This window comes from Nylanderia fulva, unplaced genomic scaffold (genome assembly GCF_048542155.1).
Source record: "Nylanderia fulva isolate GAGA-0341 unplaced genomic scaffold, ASM4854215v1 Scaffold18, whole genome shotgun sequence".
NCBI lineage: Eukaryota > Metazoa > Arthropoda > Insecta > Hymenoptera > Formicidae > Nylanderia > Nylanderia fulva.
In genome coordinates this window covers 999,973-1,020,606 of record NW_028190055.1, presented here as the reverse complement: position 1 = coordinate 1,020,606, position 20,634 = coordinate 999,973, and the positions used below count along the sequence as shown (strand labels likewise).

At 32.4% G+C, this 20,634-nt stretch overlaps 1 protein-coding gene and 7 non-coding genes across 8 annotated transcripts in view; 6 read left to right on the top strand and 2 right to left on the bottom strand.

The window, feature by feature from the left end:
* LOC146723629 (mannosyl-oligosaccharide alpha-1,2-mannosidase IA-like) overlaps positions 1-20,634 on the top strand; it is a 312,214-nt gene that overhangs the window by 118,833 nt on the left and 172,747 nt on the right. The gene's annotated exons all lie outside the window — the stretch shown is intronic.
* TRNAD-GUC (transfer RNA aspartic acid (anticodon GUC)) lies at positions 2,635-2,706 on the bottom strand. The gene has a single exon. It is a non-coding gene; the product is annotated as a tRNA-Asp (tRNA).
* On the top strand, positions 3,111-3,182 carry TRNAD-GUC (transfer RNA aspartic acid (anticodon GUC)). Its single transcript has one exon. It is a non-coding gene; the product is annotated as a tRNA-Asp (tRNA).
* TRNAI-AAU (transfer RNA isoleucine (anticodon AAU)) lies at positions 11,984-12,057 on the top strand. The gene has a single exon. It is a non-coding gene; the product is annotated as a tRNA-Ile (tRNA).
* Positions 12,135-12,208, top strand: TRNAI-AAU (transfer RNA isoleucine (anticodon AAU)). The gene has a single exon. It is a non-coding gene; the product is annotated as a tRNA-Ile (tRNA).
* TRNAI-AAU (transfer RNA isoleucine (anticodon AAU)) lies at positions 12,287-12,360 on the top strand. The gene has a single exon. It is a non-coding gene; the product is annotated as a tRNA-Ile (tRNA).
* TRNAE-UUC (transfer RNA glutamic acid (anticodon UUC)) lies at positions 13,226-13,297 on the bottom strand. The gene has a single exon. It is a non-coding gene; the product is annotated as a tRNA-Glu (tRNA).
* Positions 13,637-13,709, top strand: TRNAR-ACG (transfer RNA arginine (anticodon ACG)). Its single transcript has one exon. It is a non-coding gene; the product is annotated as a tRNA-Arg (tRNA).

Genomic DNA, 20,634 nt, shown 5'->3' with positions numbered 1-20,634 from the left:
GGCAACTCGAGAAAGATACATGCATACTACGAAAAATAAATTTTTTTACAAAAAATTTATCAAGATATATATTTTTTCAATATTTTCATAGATCATATCTTCTTCAATAAGCCCTTTGTTTCATGTAATATTTCAACTGCACATTTGTTATCGTATATTTTATTATTCACGTTTTATTCATACCTACTGACACTTTCGTTTCTATTTCTGGTTTTTTTTTTTTTTGAGAGATTATTAATAATTCTGAAACATTTGATGAGATCGGCAAATCATGATTTTTTTTAATACGCACAATTGATCGAAAACTTCGGAATTAATTATTGATTATACTTTAGCAAAAATCATTATTGCATTTTACCTTCAAAAAAATTAACAGAACCTTATATTAATGGAAATACTATCTTATTAATTGAACAAAGAACATGTATGGAATTCGCGTGAATCGTTTCATCGATGATTCAGAGGGACGGATAAAGAGATAGATTCTGATGCGAATAAGGATGCAAATAATACACGTATCATTACATGTGAATATTTTATTCATTTTACGTTTTGGAGCGTTAAACGCGATGCGGGTACGCGTTGATTGATCATTCTGTGATTCTCCCGTCAACGAAATATTCGGTTGCGATGCTTTACTGATATGGTGCCGGCGTCAAAAGCAACGGACCCTCGTGCGTCGATCTAAATTACAAAATCGACTTTACGGACAATCGATAGGTTTGTCGCTGTACTCGGGAGTATTGACGAGTGATCACGTGCGTTCATCCTAATATCAGATTTAACGTTCGACATGGGGGAAGACAAACAGCGCTCGGTATTGGATGATGAAACGTGGAACGCGCGACAAACATATGCCCCCGAAATACCGCTGTAATAACGGGATGTAAATTCACCAGAATAGACGAACGTGGATAGAGAAACGTGGCGTACCGCATTGCATCATGAAAATTCGACGCTTTGTTCCTAAATGCGTTTTTAAGCGAGCACATTCACACATATGTTACGAAATATTTCACTCTCCGATTCCATAAATCGCGGAAATTATGAATAAAAATTGAGTGAGAGAAAGTTGGCAGAAATGGTGTTTTTTGCACATTATACTTTTACATATTGGAAAGTAAGATTTTATTTTGCATCTATTTTACATTTCATTGTTTTATATATTATATCGTACAGTACAGAAAGGATTGTAATTTCTTTTAATACTGCTTTATGTCAATCTGGTCTGAAAATAACAACTTAAATTTAAAATATGCGTTGCAACTTGCATTATGCATTACATTTGATGAAATATTAATTAGGCATGTTACTCTAAAATTCAGCTGCATTTTAATGCATGCATATTAATTTTAATACGTTAAAATTAAATATTTTTAAGCGCAATTTTCGTAAACAATGTATTTGTAAAGCACTTGTCAAAATCTCCACATACTTTGTAACATGATTTATTATGTACATAATAATGCATAATTTTTATTATTAGATCAGTTTTTTTCTTCTTCACCTAGAATCTATATAGTATTGTATATGCTCTGTCATAAAAATTTAAGGGAAAAAAGTCGAGCACATTTATTAATTTAATATAAGCACAGTTCGCTTAATGTGAACGGTATCTATTATGATTCGCGTAGATCGATGCATCAAAAATTATTTTAATTATAAAATTATTTAATTATAAACATTAAGCGACACAGTAGTTTATAGTTTCGTAAAATCATTTCCGCTAACGAAACAATAAAGATTTCGACGATCGTAATAGAGAAGAGCATTAAACGCTGTTCTCGAGCGCGAGAATAGAACGAGAGAGTGTCACGCTAGAAATTCCGCGGCTACCTCTCGGAATTACTGTTAACGATTATTCTCTCTTACGAATACGGTATCCCTTTGTTTTTACGAGCGATGCAGCAAGTTCGCCGACGAGCTTTATTCGCATTTAACGCGCGACTTGCAACGCGCGATCCCAACATCCGGCCGATCATTTATTCCACATTTCTTACGGTGGATTGTGCAATGACGCGGTCGTTAAAATACAGAGAAAACACGCATTCACTTAAGATGTCCTCCGTATCATCGAGATGTTACACAAGAATCAGGTCTTTTTTTACTGGAGAATTTAAATTATTTTTTTTCAGATTCTCTGAACGGTAAATCTTTTTCGTATCGAAAAATCTATATATACTCATTGTAATACATTATTTATAAAATATCTCTTAAGAGATGACCCACTATATTAAATTTTTTTCAATCGTACAGTAGTCAGTATTTTTATCTTTAGTTATTTGATTAATTTTTATTTTTTGCAAATATAATTTGCAAAATTCTAAGAATAATTCTCTCTGTGTTTGACAAGCACGTGTGTTCTTAACGGTACAATTTGACAAGCATAAATAGAATTCAGGGGAAAAATAGAGGGAGAGGAAGATTTTGCGAAGAAAAATTAATCTTAAGATTTAGAAAGACAGGGCCAACTATAACGAGCATATTAAATTAGTGAGAGATGTAATGTCAACACATAATTGATTTATTTCTTAGTAAATACAATGATAATAAAAAATAAACGTTTCGGCTGTTACCTTTAAAATTAATCTGTTAATTGTGATGTGCAATTTGTAAAAAATAAAAAAAAAAGTCCTCCCCGGCGGGGAATCGAACCCCGGTCTCCCGCGTGACAGGCGGGGATACTGACCACTATACTACCGAGGACTTGTTGGAAGACATTGTTCGTTATTGTCGTTTTCTGCGAGAAGAGACAATCTTTGTCCAAGTACAAAGTATAATACATATACATATATATCGAAATACAAGTTAACAATTTTGAGAAATTTACATTATTTACATACATAATATATTTGCCGATATTGATATGGGATTTATCTAAATTGTCATCTCTAAGACTTGTTTAGACAAATATTGATTTCAATAAAGACCAAATTATTTGACATTTGAAAATATTAATACTATTCACGATATAATCAGTTTTTATATTTTAATAATATTTAAAAAATTAAATGCAATAAATTATTAATAATAGTGAAAATTGAAAACGTCAAAATGAAGATGCCGCACTATGCGCGAAGACTACTAATAAGAACGAGTACATCAACAAGTCCTCGGTAGTATAGTGGTCAGTATCCCCGCCTGTCACGCGGGAGACCGGGGTTCGATTCCCCGCCGGGGAGGATTAATTTTTTTTTTTATTTTTTACGAATAACACATCTCAGTTAACAGATTAATTTTCACTCTTTCACTTAATTTTTTATTTGCGCTTGTCAAAAAAAAAAAAAAAAAACAAAAAAAAACATGATTTTCATGAACGGTGCACATATCCATTCGCAATCGCGCTTGTAAAAAATTCGTATCAAATTTATACGGAAAGTAACACTTGTAAACCGAACACGATCCCGGTTCATCAGTATAACTAATGCATTTTATACATTCTATACCTTACACCGACAAATACGTCGAGATTATGTTTCGCGTGTTACGTTTCACAACGAATATTTTAATACCGCGCCGTGAAATCAGAAAGAACGGAGGAGATGTGTATCGTAAGGGGTGCATATTTATTCGTCCGGTTGATTTATACGCGTTATTTTCAAAATTCCCCAATCCCAATTCGACGCGTCCGCTTTGCGATTCAGGCGTTTCGCGGCCCGCTCGCGGGACCATCGTCGTATACAACTCAAAAACCGAATTTATTGACTGGCGGGACCGATAAATTGTTGGGGTCCGTGTTGGGGTGCAGTGGCGGACGTTATATTGAGCTATTAAATCGTGATTACCTGCGTGTTATTGGATGCGGTGACACGAAGACAGAACATTCTTCTCTGTGATCATCCCGCTTCTTTTCCTGTCCATCTATCTTTTTCCCTTGCGACTGCATCAATCTCGCTCCTAAGCATTGCAAAATCGAATGTGCGTCCCTTTTTGCTCTCTTGTGCTCTCTTTATTTTTTTTTCTTATTGTTGGCGGTACCAACGGCGGTACGAAACTTGTTTCTTTTTTCACGAATCGCACCTGCGTCGTCCACGGGGAGTCTCGACAGGAAATAAATGCGAAAGAAAGAAAGTCTCGAAACCTTTTTGCACGCCTATCTGCAAAGATTTACACAATGTATGAGATTATCTGCCTTTAAAAGCACTAATCCGCCAGTTGTTCATTTCACTCGATTATCATAAAGAGATACTGTTTAGATGTCTCTGTGTAATTATGTACATGTATAATGTAACAGGTGCTTAAAAGTGATTAAATTTCATACACATTATGAGCTATGTAGCGTAAGAATAATTAAAACGCTTTTAATAGATTTGGAAGAAAGATTTGTTCTTAAGATTAAAACAAATTCAATTAGATAAAATATTTTATTTGATACATGAAAAATATTATTGCGCTTTTAAAATGTTATTATAATAAAAATTTATTACATTTATTTATAGCTCTCTTTCAACGTCGTTTATTTTATCATGTTATATTATGAAATATGTATTAACGAGGAAACAAATATGGGATATCAAATACTCGTAAAAACTTATCATTATAAATACCTGCCGCTATATTATCACGTATCTAATCTTTGCTGAAAAATGATATGACATCATCATCACAATCATATAAGAAGAAAAGCATTTAATCGTGTTTAATAATTGAATAACATTTTCAAATGTGTGTTTAAAATTTTTATTCAACATTTGTGTGTATTTTCTATTTAAATAAGATTCAATGAATCATTTCCGGCCGGTAAAATAAAATTTCTTAGTTTATTTGATTCCACAAGCTTTCTACAAAGATCTATAGATTTGACAAAAGTATTTTAAAAATACGTTTTATATAAATTTGTTTCGCGGGTATATGGTTTATATTATTTATAACTGCAAAAAGAGAAAGCGTCCCATCTACAATGTTAGCTAACGTTGAAGGAGAAAAAACTGGGAGGCCCCATGGTGCGATGGAAAATTCGTGCTCGGCGTGCGTGCCGACGATAGTTAACGGCCATAATTGCGGTCTACATATGCATGCTGGATGCGCCGCTGCCAGGACTGACTGTTCCATATTCAACGGTTAAGTGTGATGTACGAGTTTTGAGTGTCGCGGCATATCAAATAGGTGTAATCGCACATGGAGTATTCTCTCCCCTCGTCCATTTTCCGTACCTTCTACTCTTGCCTTCGCGATAAATTTCGCACGATTAGGCGAACTAAGTGTATACGCACATTCCAATCACGTGTCACGAGTACAAACCGATCCTAACGCGATGGAGCGTCTATCAATTCCACGCCGATCCCAAATTGAATGATTTTAATTAACGTGACTTTATTCGAAATAGGTAGTATGAATAATAATTAAAAGTAAAAAAAGTTTAACTAGTAGATAGATAAAAAGGCCAACTTATCGAGCAATTATTAGAGTTGTTCTGTCAAATAAAATTTGTTTCATGTATAAACTAAACATAAAACACTATGTGAAAGCTACAAACATATAAATTTTGTTTGACAGAACAACTCTAATAATTGCTCGATAAGTTGGCCTTTTTATCTATCACTAGTTGTATTTACAATATACAAACGAAATTTTGTATCAATTGATTTTTAAAAAAAGTTTGCCATTTAAGATATCTTTATCGATTTTTTTTCAGAAATAACTTAATTTTACATTTCGAAACAATACTTTTTATATCTTTATCTGTGATATGTTTTTTCCGTATAATTATAATTTTTCTTAAAAGAAAAATGAGAAAGAAATATAGAGAGACAGGAGATAAAGAAAGGGAGATATTATCATTATTAATTACAAATTATTCAAAGTTCCTAAGAACGATATACTTCGTTCAATCGCATACCAAAAAAATATCAAAACCATATTTTTTTTTGATAGTATCTTCACCTGCCATACGAGAGACCGGAATGCGGTCCCCTGTCAAGGAGAATTTTATTTTATACTTTTTTTTTAATTCATTTTTTATATTTATTTTGTATTTGGAAATAAATTACCTTGTTTAGTTTAAGTTTGATATGTAATCAATGTTTTAAATGCGCTGATAAATGCAATTTACACATTTTATAATATTTTTGCATGCTATTAAAAGTTTAAAACTTTTTGGCCAAAATTTATGAGAATTAAAAGAGAAGCAAATATAAAATAATAATCTCACAAAATTTTACTATACATAAATACGACTTTTAATTTATTGAAAATTCGAAAAGACTCTATACAGAGTGTCCGGTAACTAACGGACCAACGATTACAAATGGATTCTTTGGTCAATCTGGGAACGATTTTTCCTCAGCGAAAATGTCGAAAAAGGTCATCATTTTTTACAACTTTCCAATATTTGTCATTATGTATCTTTATAACTAAGCCTCAAATTAAAATTTTATTATAGTAAACTCTACCTGAAATTAACCGAAGAATATAATTATGTTAGACTTTTAACTCCAAAACGTTTAGTTTTCAAAAAACCCATTTTTTTCAATCGCTCATAACTCGAAAATTATTGACTTCTCAACATTTTTGCTAAGGAAAAATCGTCTCCAAATTGGCCAGAGAATCCGTCCTTAATCATTGGTCCGTTAGTTACCGGACACCCTGTATATAGATCGAAACATTAACCGAGCGAATCTCTCGCGTGCACCATGAATCTTCGCAATCACTGTTATCACATTGTGAACGTCGGCCTGCGTGTCGACTGTGCGCATAATAACGAGTGTTGTCGCGAATCGTCTAACGCGCGTCTAACAACTCCCGTGATAGATACATATATATTGTCGGTGATAGACGCCGAACGATGTCGGGGTGGGTGTAATTGCATGTAAGAGTTCTTTATTGGGGGGAACCTTTCGAGAGACGACGAAACATCGTTTCGAACGAGGGAGGTTCGCGGTCATATGTTTGTCTGTAATAAGCAGTAATCGAGGGTAAATTTAAGGTCACCTGACAGGCGCCGTTTTTAGAGATATGCCGCCGTTGCACGCGATGAGTGCTCGAGGAAATCAGTCGGCGCACTTAACATAAAACTCACGAGGTTGGAGGACACCTGGTGAACCCGCCTTAATTCTGTTCGCTTCCGGCAACGATTTCGTTCGATAAATCTTGCGAGTCCGGTTTTGCTGAAACGTGTGAGCAATGCGAAACACAGTTTCAAATTAAAGATCAATATTCTCAGATTACTATATTCGAAATTATAATTAAATTTTTTAACTCATTTGTATGACAGATGTCGATCAAATAAATTTCGTAATAAACAACAGCACGTAAAAAATAAGTGCTAAACGTGTAAAGTAAATCAAGAAGTAGAACAATATATATAAATTTATTCTGTATTGCGTTATAATATTTCGCGACGATAATGAAGTAATTTACTTTACACGTTTAGCACTTATTTTTTACGTGCTGTTGTTTATCACGAAATTTATTTGAATTTTAAATTTATTATTATATTGAAATAAATGAAATATCACTGCTTTATATCATTTTGATGCGGTTAATTTAATTACTTTAAACGGTTCCACAATTTGTATTTTATTACGCGATCTCAAACCGAATGATATAAATTATATTTAGGTCGGGAAATTTAAAACATCGAACGAAATATATTTGACTCTATTAGCGTTAGAGAAATAATTATTTTTTTTTTACTCTAAGGATTGTTGCAGAAATAATTATTAAAGTTTGCAACAAAATGAAAATTTATAATTTTGTATCTAAATTGCTTCAAGTTTAAAATAATATAGATATAAATAAAAATCGCCAGAACTCGCTCTTCGATTTATATCGCTGTTGTCGCGATACAGCTATGTATCATTTCTCATAAATTGATTTAATCATTAATTATAATGATTATAGCGATTTATTTCTCTATACTTGTCATGATTGCTTATCGGAAAGGAATTTGACAAGATATGAAACGCTTTGCATCATTACTTTACACACTGCTTGTCATCGTGCGAATAACAACACACTAAAAGCGAGTATGATAACAATAACATACTATACGTCGTAAAAACAAAATATCATGTATTATAGTTAATTTGCTGCCCGCCCTGAAAATTTAATGTTTTATTTTATAATATAAATTAACGCTGCATATTCTAAATCTTATAGATCAAATGAATGAAAGAAATAATTTCATTTTTTCGGTTTTTTCCTGTATTTTATGTATGTTTTTTTTTACAATTATATCAAATGAGTGTTATATTATTGCTGTCTTATTAAGGAAATAATTTCGTATTTCCTTGTACAGTTACCTAGTTTACGATCATGGGATATAGCGAAAACAATCTTAAATGTCTTCCGTCGCGACCGTAGAAATATTGTGGAGGATATTGGGCTGTAAATTTCTGGCGCATCTAATTGATATTAACAATTCCCTTAATTAATTAATTAAACCGTTTGTTACGCTTCTTGGTAAAACGGGCCACACAGTGGAGTAATTCGCGCGGTTGCGCGTGCTATAATTCAGCTGGCGAAAGAAAAATTTGTTCCGCATTGTGGAAACTTACAGTCTGTGTATAATTTTGTGCGAAATCGAGAAAATCATGCGCTCACAGCAGTTTTTTTCATTTAATAATTTTAATATTACAACGAAATAATAATATACTTCCATCAATTTAATCTCTGATGATTGTTGTGACTATTTGTTGATGATTATTAGTTATTGATAATTATTGTGGTTATTGATGATTATTAGCCACTATAATTCTAGTTATTTATAGAAAGAGAGAGAATGATATATTTGGACAGTGAGCTCGTATGAAGTGGGTTTTAGCGCTATTCTTTCGCTGTTGAATCGTCTATTCCTCTCGCACATGGATGCAGAGATTTTTTTTAAATTGTCAGAAATTCGTGCCGCGTTTCCAGAAGCGGATTTTACGGCTGAGAAACATGATGAACGAAGAGTGCGAAGTGAAAGGTTGCCACCCAAGTAGCGGCATTTGTCGGTGATTGTTCGGGGTCCGTGGAGATTCGCGCACCCTTCGATTCCTTTCGCCTTCTCGGCGATCCCAATCGACCCGTCGTACAAGCTGTACATATACGAAACACGATGGCGGAGGGCAGGCACCGCCGTTAATTATCTCATGCTTCATTCGCACTCTTTACTTTTTAACTGCTTTACGATATACGCCACATCTATATATACTAGAATCTCGTTGAAAATAATATTTGACTTATATTTTCTCTGTATTTTGCTTAACAAGAATTGAATTTGTTCTAGAAAGTCATCTTTATTTTTACAAGATTAATTCAATAACGAGAAACGACTAAAATTATAAAATAATAATCTGTTTAATACTAAAAATATATGTTTCAGAATAACGACAGGGCATATTTCTCTTTGCCAATTTTTAAATGTATTTCATATAAGGATAACAGTTTGTACATGTTTTTTTCTTTTTTCATTTCAGGTGAGTTGAGCTCGATTTCATCCCCTGCGGAATCAGTCGTACACATACGTGTGTAAGTTAAATCGAGATATGCGACGGGCTTCAATTTAACCTGACCCATTCGGGATTGAGGTAAAAAACGACAGTTTTACGATGTAACTGGGACATGCTGTGAGTATCGAGTCGATGGCAAACATGGTCAGTTTGTCCGGTCGCTTCTATCTGACGATTTTATGGCGATTTACTCACGCAAATGAAAAAACTTCGTTTGGGCTTTGCGATGATGGTGGCCTGTGCTTTATTCACTGCAACCGGGATACTTAGAGGGTTACTATATAGAATGTGCACTAATTGTCAGTGATCGTGCGCGCTGAGAAAAAATTTTGTAAAAAGAAACGTTTCTGTATTGGAATTATTATTCAGTCTCATCTTGATACACAGCTTTCGCCAATTTAGAATAAACTCTAGTTTTGTTATATTAATTCTCGAATACTTTTAACATTCCTGTTTATTGCGTAAAGTAAATAGAATTTTTTATCTACTTCAACAAGCATGTGAAAATTTAAATCCAATCTTGTACTGTTGCTTATGAAGGAGTAGTAAAACTTTGACGGTAAAATACAATTCCGTTTCACGCGTTAAAAAAATATTAAAAATATAATTCAAATAAAATTTTTTATCAATATGAAATATTTGATTTACCTACTAAAATATTTTGATTGAATGTTCAGTAATTCTTTCGTACTTATATATGAGACTTAGATATTTTATTAGAATAAAATATCTTAATTTTCATTTTTTTTTGTGTGATTGCAGATATTCTATGTAATTTTTATATATGTTTTTTCTATATACATCCACACATGTTCTTTTTAGACGTTTTCTTTATATAATCACATATCATGCGAAATATTGCAACAAAGTTCCAGATAATTGGTCGATTGGCTCGTGTCCACAGTAATGTTTCTCCACTCTCTTTCTTGTCGTAATTCTTAAAGTTTATACACATTATTCTCTTTCTTTCCCTTCCTGAAGCTCTGCCAGACGGTAGCAGATTGCTGCTCAGGTATGGCGATAGAAGAAAGTTTGCTGACGCCATGGTAGGGTCATGCAGGACACCTGCAGTGGCTTAATAGTTTATGATAGCTTGTAGACTTATTCCACGATATTTTTCACCAAAGAAAGAGAGAGAAACAGAGAACCACAAAATTATTAGGATTGTATGAACGAGACAGCAAAAATGTCGCTAGCGAGTTAGTTAGTTAGTTAGTTTTCGCCAGCATCGGTTCGTAAATTTGGTATTGCAGAAGAGGTTCAGCGTTATTAGAAAAAAAGACAAAAAGTGCACACGTAAGACTGTATCTGTATCTAGAAGAAAACATTATGAAGTTAAAGTACTTTTTTAATGCTTCAAAGTATAGACTCTGCAACACACGAGCTTAATGACTTCTAGGAAATATAGTGATGTGAGTTTTGCGTCGTTTAAGAAAATATCAAAACTCAAGTATATTTAGAGAAAAATCGCTTACACAATTTTATTACAGTATAGTTCAGATTGTGTTGCGATCTTCTATAGAATATAAAAAAATATTAAGATTTAAAAAATTTTTAATTAAAATTTCTTTTTTAAATTTTGTAATTTGTATTGTATATGAAAATATAATATTATCTGACATACGCTTAGTTGCATTATATACAATAAGCTTATAAAAAAATAGATTAATGCAGATCAAAGCAAAACTATGAATTGGCATGTCTTTTGATTTCAATGTGACGATTATTTGTATAATTTCAGAAAGCCATTCGTCGTATTTTTTTTCTACGATTTAACATACATTTTTTGCATACAATTTTTTTCGCAATCTTTATCAAATATTTATAATTTTTTTCATCTGGCAGCGTGCGATAACATTCGTTGCAGTATTTTCGCAGCATTCTCGTATATCGATTAATTATCTCAAAATAATGAATGTTATTGTATATTCATATTCACCGTGGTATTTATAACTTGTTTTATTTTAACATAAACTCAATATATTAACCACAATATAATAATTGATATTTAACAAACATATCTGTGCATTATCTTCTTAGTTAGTACACTGAAAAAAATTGTTAACTTGACTAAACCTTTCAACTAAATTACTATTTTGTTAATTGAACATATATTAGTATTTAAGTCAAATATAAATATGTTTTGTTAGATTTAATGTTACATTTAATTTTAATATTTTATACGTTCAATTAATAAAATAATATTTAGTTGAAAAGTTTAACCAAGTTAACAAATTTTTTTTTTCAGTAATAATAAATAGAAAAAATAAAAATTAATTTCTTAAAAAGATTTTAAAAAATTTTATGAGTTGTATTTTTTATTTTACTTGATTATATGATTTATATATTATATATTTTACTAGCTTACAATCGTATTTAATTTATATTTTCATGAAAGCTAAATTATATTTATTAAAAAAAAAAAAAAAATAGATAATGATTTTGTCTTAAGGATGATGAGATAAAAATATAAAATAATATTAAAATTGTAAATATAAAAAAACTTGTAAGTTATTCAAGAACTTACACAAATAAGTGTCGGACAAGTTGGCCCATTAGCTCAGTTGGTTAGAGCGTCGTGCTAATAACGCGAAGGTCGCGGGTTCGATCCCCTCATGGGCCAAATTTTTTTGCATGAGTCAAAATAAGTAATAAATATAAGTTATTTAAGAACTTATTCAAATAAGTGTGAGACAAGTTGGCCCATTAGCTCAGTTGGTTAGAGCGTCGTGCTAATAACGCGAAGGTCGCGGGTTCGATCCCCTCATGGGCCAAATTTTTTTGCATGAGTCAAAATTAAGTAATAAATATAAGTTATTTAAGAACTTATTCAAATAAGTGTGAGACAAGTTGGCCCATTAGCTCAGTTGGTTAGAGCGTCGTGCTAATAACGCGAAGGTCGCGGGTTCGATCCCCTCATGGGCCAGAATTTTTGCAAGTCACAATGTTTTTAAATAATAAATATATTCTTTATATATGCTCTCATTTGAATATGTTAAAAGTAAGAAATAAATTTAAATGCACTGTTCTCTCTGAACTTTCTATTCTTAATATTCTAATTAAATTTTGTGAGTAAAAGAAATGCAAATTGCATCTTTAGGATTTTTCTTTTTTCTTCTGTATCTTTTTTCCTTATTGTTCCACGGTTATCTGTGCGGCTTATCATAGCAAAAAGTTTGACCAACATAATCATAGTGTTCTAAACTTCGAAAGAAATACATGTTTGCAATCACGAAAGAAGCAGTATATAAAAGTATAAACTATTTGCAATAATATAAAATTGTGAAATCGGTTTGTATAAAACAGTCTTACAATAATCCAGTATAGTCTAGTGCCTAGTGGCTAAAATATCTGGCTTTCACCCAGAATGCTCGAGTTCGATGGAGCAAAAGAAGAGAAGAAAGAATTTGAGTTTTGGCTGAGTACGAAGCAAGTTTTAGAACGACCTAAAGCTCTAATTGAGTAACTTTTTCCAACGCGGCTTGTTTGTGTCGAGGCGTTAATGAGGCCGTTTTGGGACAGTGTTGGAGAATAGTAGACGTGGTTTCCGGAATAGGAAAAAGTTTTTTCATCGAGAAAAGCAATAGCCATGCCTTATTTACTCCGTGAAGTTTTTCGTTTCTTTCGTGAGCGTGATCGTACTTATTGATCGCAGCCTTTTACTTACTTATATGTACTGAATAAAATATTAAATCCAAAAAAATATTTGAAAAATACACAAATATACGAAATTTATTTATATTCTTTTAAAAATTTTGTTGTATAAAATTTGTAAAAAAAAAAAAAAAGATTTCCGGTACCGGGAATCGAACCCGAGCCTCCTGGGTGAAAGCCAGGTATCCTAGCCACTAGACCATACCGGATTCTTGTAAGACATACTTACCAACCGGTTCTAGAATCTCACATTATTACAAATAATACTTAAATTTTGACAATTAAATTTATTTTAACATACAATTTATATTATCATATTTAAACGACCAGATCATTATTTTATATTGCTAAAACGATATCAATTCCTAAGTGTATTAAATATTTAGTGGAATATATTTAAAAAAGCTATTATGTGTGTAAGAAAAAGTACAATGCATATCTTATTTAAGATGAGAAATGTTTATGTTAATTAGTATATTTATTAAAATGATATTTAGAGAGAAAAAAATTATACGATGTATAGAAAGTGTGGACCATCGGTGTTCGATGGTCCTGTGGCGCAACGGATAACGCGTCTGACTACGGATCAGAAGATTCCAGGTTCGAATCCTGGCAGGATCGATATATCTTTTTGCTTTTAAAAAAAAATATTAAAAAACAGTATGAGCACAATAGAATTTACATATAATTTTTTTAAAAAATACGTATTTTGTTTCTTTCTGTTTTAATTACTTTTATGCAAATCTTTTTATTTTCACTTTATTAACTGACATAATACGCGCAAATAGCACGAGTGAAAATATGTCAACAAATATATATATATAAATTGCATTAAAATTAAAATTTTTTTTATTTTCATAAAACATAACATTACAATTTTATAATGCAAATCATAGAAAAATATCGCAAATAAAGAAAATATTTGCGAAAATTCTTTATTAAATTGACGCATTTGAGACAACTTATTAGGATAAAAGAAAGTATATTATTCGCTATATATACTCGTTATATATACATAGTGTTCGTTGAGACATTTTAGCAAAAGATAATGCTTAATTTTTTTTTTATCACATATTTTTGCGCACTTGACACTAAGATAACGATAAACTGTAATAATATTGTATTTTGCTTCACAGAACAAAGTACTTCCAATTTTAATTTATGTATTTGTTGCTTTAAAATTTTTAATCGTGAATTCGTGCTTATATTGCATCATTTAATAAAGCGACGCCAGAAAATAGATTGAATCTTCTTGCTTCCATAGTCATGGCAATCCCTTGCATTTGACGCCTATTTGAAGTAGATATATGTATATATGTACATATATTCTCGTAATATGTGCGGCTGATCTCGACTGGGCGGTCCTTGTCCCGGTTTATTCACCATAATTCATTCTCGATACACGCTTTGCGGAATGAATGATATTCAAAGAAAGAGCTTGTCGCATAGCCAGCATTGGTTTGGGACAGTTTTATGCAATGCACAATAAAGCAATTGTCGAATATTCACATTTTACAAAATCAAATGCAGTGCGCCTTAGTGATTTTTTTTTATTGGACCTTGACAGATTCAATATTAATGAAAATATTGACATGTATATATAATGCATGTTTGATTACTAAGCGATTATTTGATCTATCTTTTATAATGTTTAAATGCTAATTGGACTTTAGAATTTAAAGTACTTTGCTGAAAATCAAGAGTGGATTTTGAATTCTGGATTAAAAAACGTATTAAGAAAATTGTTTTTTTAATTTGCAAAGGCAAATCGGTTACAAGTGTTTGCTAGATTGATCTTGATGAAAAAAAGCAAATATCCTTTTATCTGATATTGAAAAAATCAAATATTCGTTTATCTGATATGGAAATTATATAGAATAGAAAAGTGATTTCTTTCTGCTATTATGCCCTCCTTCTCTCTTTATTTCTGAAAATTATAGAAATTGATCGATTTTAGAATAAATATTATAAATCGCTCCGCTCTGTATTGCTGTATGTATAATTTTTTGCACATATATTTGATCAGTTTAAATAAATACAGAAATGTTAATTAGCGCATGTACATACATGTACACTCTTTAAAATAATTAAGAGAGAAAAAAATTCTCCAAAAAAATAGACAAATTTTAAATAGGTATAACTTTGTTTAAAAAAATAATAATTTTTTTAAAAAAAGGGTTTTAAAATTTAAATTATTATTTTTCAAAACAAAGTTACAGCTATATTTAAAATTTGCCTATATTTTTGGTACATTTTTTTTTTATTTCTTAATTATTTTGAGGAGTGTATATAAAATATGTAATGTATTTCTGTATTGACTTGACATCAGGCCGATGACAATTAAAAACAGATTTTGCATTATACACTTGCTGGTAAGCGTCTTTTGCATCGTTTTGCATTATGGGCTCTTTTGGATATTACGAGTAATGTTTTACTCATATTCTAGGAAAATTCAACGAACGAGGCAATAGAACTACTCATAAAACAATCATTTTGCCATTCGCTGGCACGAATCGCATGAACGTCGGTAATATGTTTGATATTATTGCAAAGAGGGACGCTTTATGAATCTACTGGGAAAAGCGCGAGAAATTGGTAACCCGAGCGATGAACAATGGCCGATCATTTTTCGAAATTGTGTTTGGAACCCTCTGGAATTCCTCCAGAATTTTCGGTGAATTGGTTTGTAGGCAACGCGAAATGTGTAAAATAAATTGCGAAAAAAACAATAGAAAATTTGCCACGTCGAGTGATGTTTTTCCCACATCAAAATCTGTTACGATAAACCACACAACATTAATGTAGTTTATGTACTTAAATATTGATTTCCCGACGGAAAAAAAGGATTATTAATTTTTCGTTTGATTTACAAAATATTACAACCACAGCTTTCCAAGTTTAATCTTTGTTTCGAATATTTCGTAAAATTACCGAGCACAATATATATAATATTTATATTAAAATTATTAAACAGAAAAACACGATATTATACACATGCATTTTTAATTGGATCTATGTTTAGCGCGTACATAATTATAAAATTGTTTAGAATTTTGCTGCGTTGTTTAATTATAAAACTTTCGTAGCATTCTACATGTTTGTTCTAACAAAAGTTTACGATTTCACTTAGTCATACATCCTAAATATTTTTCTGACTTTATTTCATTTTCAACTTCGCATTGCTATTTTCAAAAAAAAAAAAAAATCGCATTGCATCGGTTTCTTCTTTATATAAATTCCTACGTTGTATAGTTATTATAAAGGAGGAGCGAGAAACGTATAAAGAGTACGACGTTTGACCATCGAAAAGAACCTTTCTGAAAGGCTTTTTTCCACTTGTCACATCATCCCTCAGATATCCCCCTCCAAAAAGTTAGTATACCTGTTTTCGTGACCTTCGTCATTTGCTCCCTTTCTCCTGCTTTTTTCCCGTGGAAACTTTTTTCCCGGCCGTTTTAGCAGAAGCAGGTTTTTTTCTTTACCTAAAACCCCGAACAAATGCATTCCACGCGAGTTGTTTTTTCTCCGCTCCGGAACGCATCAATCTCTCTGTGCGAGCCGGTCCATCCGTGTTCGATGGCGACGAGGTGGCTTTCTCGAAGCTTTTAGTCGTCGTACAGGTATAGATATGCTATACGGAACGTGTTTTCGAGATCGGACAGATGTTCCGCTAATGATGGATATATAAATGTATCGACAGTAAATACAGTGTCATATTTGATTACACATACCGTTCAATATTTATCCTCATCTAATTTAAGCGTATATTTTTGCGAGTGTTGATTTACTGTCGATACATTTATATATCCATCATTAGATGTTCCGCTAATCAACACTCGCAAAAATATACGCTTAAATTAGATGAGGATAAATATTGAACGGTGTGTGATCAAATATGACACTATATTAAAAATATATTTACTATATTTTTAATATAGTGTCATATTTGGTCACACACCGTTCAATATTTATCCTCATCTAATTTAAGCGTGTATTTTTGCGAGTGTTGATTTACTGTCGATACATTTATATATCCATCATTAGATGTTCCGCTAATCAACACTCGCAAAAATATACGCTTAAATTAGATGAGGATAAATATTGAACGGTGTGTGATCAAATGTGACACTATATTAAAAATATATTTACTATGTTTTTAATATAGTGTCATATTTGATCACACACCGTTCAATATTTATCCTCATCTAATTTAAGCGTATATTTTTGCGAGTGTTGATTTACTGTCGATACATTTATATATTCATCATTAGATGTTCCGCTAATCAACACTCGCAAAAATATACGCTTAATTTAGATGAGGATAAATATTGAACGGTGTGTGATCAAATATGACACTATATTAAAAATATAGTTTAAATATAGTTTTTGCGAGTGTTGATTTACTGTCGATACATTTATATATCCATCATTAGCGGATCTGTCCGTTCTCGAAAACACGTATCTATACCTGTTTTGTGTTTATATCTATGAGAAGAATTCGAAATTTTTTTATCATTAGGGTAGTATCATTATCATATTTATGGTGGACGCATGGTGCGCAAATATAATAATAATAGAAAATATTTCAAAAATTTTATCCCCGTGCAAAACACGGTTATCTTTTCGAAGCCTTTTTTTCGTCGTTCCTCAAAAGCTCGTCAACATTCATTTATGACAGTCTTGGCCTTCCTGATTCTCGACTTGCACTCTCATAAGAGCATCCACCGTTAAATAAGTCTTCCGCTTGTACATATATATGAGGCTGTGAGAAGAGAGAGAGAGAGGACGAGTAAAACTTATATTAGACCTTAGAATTACCTGAGGTCTTTCAGAAATTTCTCCCGAGATTGCGCTTATAAATTTTCTACGAAATTTCGGTACTCTCTAAAGAGAAGCCTTCGTAAACATCGTATCAAGAAATTATGATGACGATATTACATCACTCCCGCAATTTCCTGTTTATTTTGTTGAAACATGACGCGCGTATATTGAAGGAACATTTTACCTGCGATTGAACATTACATCTGTTATTAATTCGACATCGAGACATTTTTTCCTCGTTTTCGTCATTATCAATTTTTACGCTCTGCTTACTATAAAAATTGCGTTCTGCCTTTCTCATCCTTTTTTCGAGTTCATTAAAATGCACCCCACAAAATCCTTATCTTCCTTCTTCGTGGAGTTCTCAACGTTGTATTCTCGTAAAAACATTCATTGTTAAACAAGTATCTTCCCTAATGTCGAGGTACAGACCCGCGGAGTAACGAGACTTTTGAGAGTCCTCGGCATTAAAATATTTCGCGTACCTCATACGCGACTTAAGTCGTAGTAGAGGAATTGTATATAGGCGTACATACATCGCGCAAGAATATTTACCGTACATCAAAGAGTTAGAAATCCGGTAATAAAATTGGCAGAAATTTGCCAGGGGCTTGCTGTTTGCTCATCCGATCCCTTGATTTTTATTGATTTACCGATTGCCTTCGCGTTGTGAGAATTTTAACTACATCCTTCGGTCCTGAAATACGTACGTGAAACTTCCGGTTAGAGACTCGAGCGAAGCCCAGTAAAAAAAAAAAGGAGATTTCTTTTCTTCTCTTTCGAGAAAATTAGATCACTCGTGGATGTAATTTCTTTAGATCTCTTAAGCGGGGACTCTTAACAAGTTAAACGAACGGAAACATGTCAAAAAATGTAAAAAAGATGTTCTCTTATGCGATATATGTATGTATATTTTGCGAGCGCGCGGTAATTTTTGCAAAAAAGAGAGAATGGGTATAAATCTCGTCTCTTTTTTTACGGATAAAAATTATCCGAAATTAATGGCAGGGAATTAGCAGCGAAAGCGGTGCGAAAGCGTTTAATTACACCAAAGCATAGGGAAACGTGTTAAATATCTCTCGCTTGGCATTAGCGCTTTTCTCTCGCCCGCGGAGTCGTTAGTTTTTAATCGGCGGAACAAGCGCACACGTGATGCGTGTAACACATCGATGCGAACGAGTCCGGCCCGTATCTTCGTGCGAGAGTGCTCGCCATTCTCCCTCGCGGAAGATAAATAACGCGAAAATCGCATTTGGCAGCCGGCCAAAATACGAAACACCCTCGTCGAGAGAGGAGAGCGCGCGTATTAAATTCCCGCGACCGCCCGGATCATTTAAATCCCTTTTCAGCTAGTTAAAATACCGTGGCGTATTCCGGGGACGCTATATGTGCAGGGAAATTATTTTGCATGGCCGCGGAGCAAGGGCCGCCGAGATTTTAATTTCATTTTCGCGCGAGGGCGTATGTGCGTCACGCACGTGGCGCGTCTAATTTTCTACACGGTGGAGCGGTGCACCGACTTAATTATTTCAACGTGAGACATCTGGATCCGCTGCGTGGGAAGAATGTAAGACTGAATTTAAGTGCCGTGTAGATCGCGTTGTCAAGCGCAAAGATTACGCGAAAAATAATTCTCAAAAATATATACCGTGATAAAGAAAATTATTTTATTATATTAAATATACATTGTATCAAATTATAATATTTAAAAAAATTAAAGAATTATATAATTAAAGAGAAAATTTCAGGAAAAGGAAATGAGATATGTATATCATATATTATTATGTTATGTGATATATTTTATCTTTGCTTATCTATTATGAAAGAGAGAGATAAAGAAAATATTTATTATATTAAAATAACTACTATAAATATATTTTTAATTTTCTAACGGAACGTATTAATATTTTTTTTCTTCTTTCTTGTTTTTTTTTTTTTGCATTTTTATATTCTGATGTTGCTGAAAACATACTGGCAGACATTATCTAAGTAGCTTCGAGCGTGAAAGCCTTTAAAAAGGATCCTGGTTCCTTTAAAAAGGATTCAAGCCATTTCATCGAGAGGTTACGTCTTGTTAGTTCGCAAAAGGATGCAACATTATATGACTGACATGCGCGACAGTATTAAAATTTCAGCTCTTGAGAGAAAATATAGCTGTGAAATTGATGCTTAAATTTCTCGAGTTTCTTTATAACAGCGCGGAACAACTCAAGCGATTTTATTAGGCGCATAATTAAACGTCTTTCTATTAATAACATCGTTAGTTGCAATGTGTTTGATATAAATAACGAATGCATTTCTCGGCACAATACTTGGTTGTTATTTATGTAATTGGATAACCGTACGTTAAACTTGCTGTTTTAATTATCGCGCAGAAAACATGTAATGATATCATTGTCATAGCTACATTTATGATAACTATTAAGTGGGAAAGATAAGATACGTTCTTTTTTTTCACGAGGTCATTTCAAAATCGTATCGATTAGTAAGTATTATTCGTAAATTCAGATTTCGTACAAATGTCGTCTCACGTAAATTGTGATTGATAGAGTTAGATTACGGTTCTAGTGCATCTGTCTCTTAAATTTATCATCGATCAATATGCGACATTATATTAAGTGACACTATAATTTCGTCGAGCGTTGAACACATTTAAATGTTCAGAAATAACGAAGCAAAATTGAATTTTATCACATATAATTTAGAGTGCATTATCGAAAATATC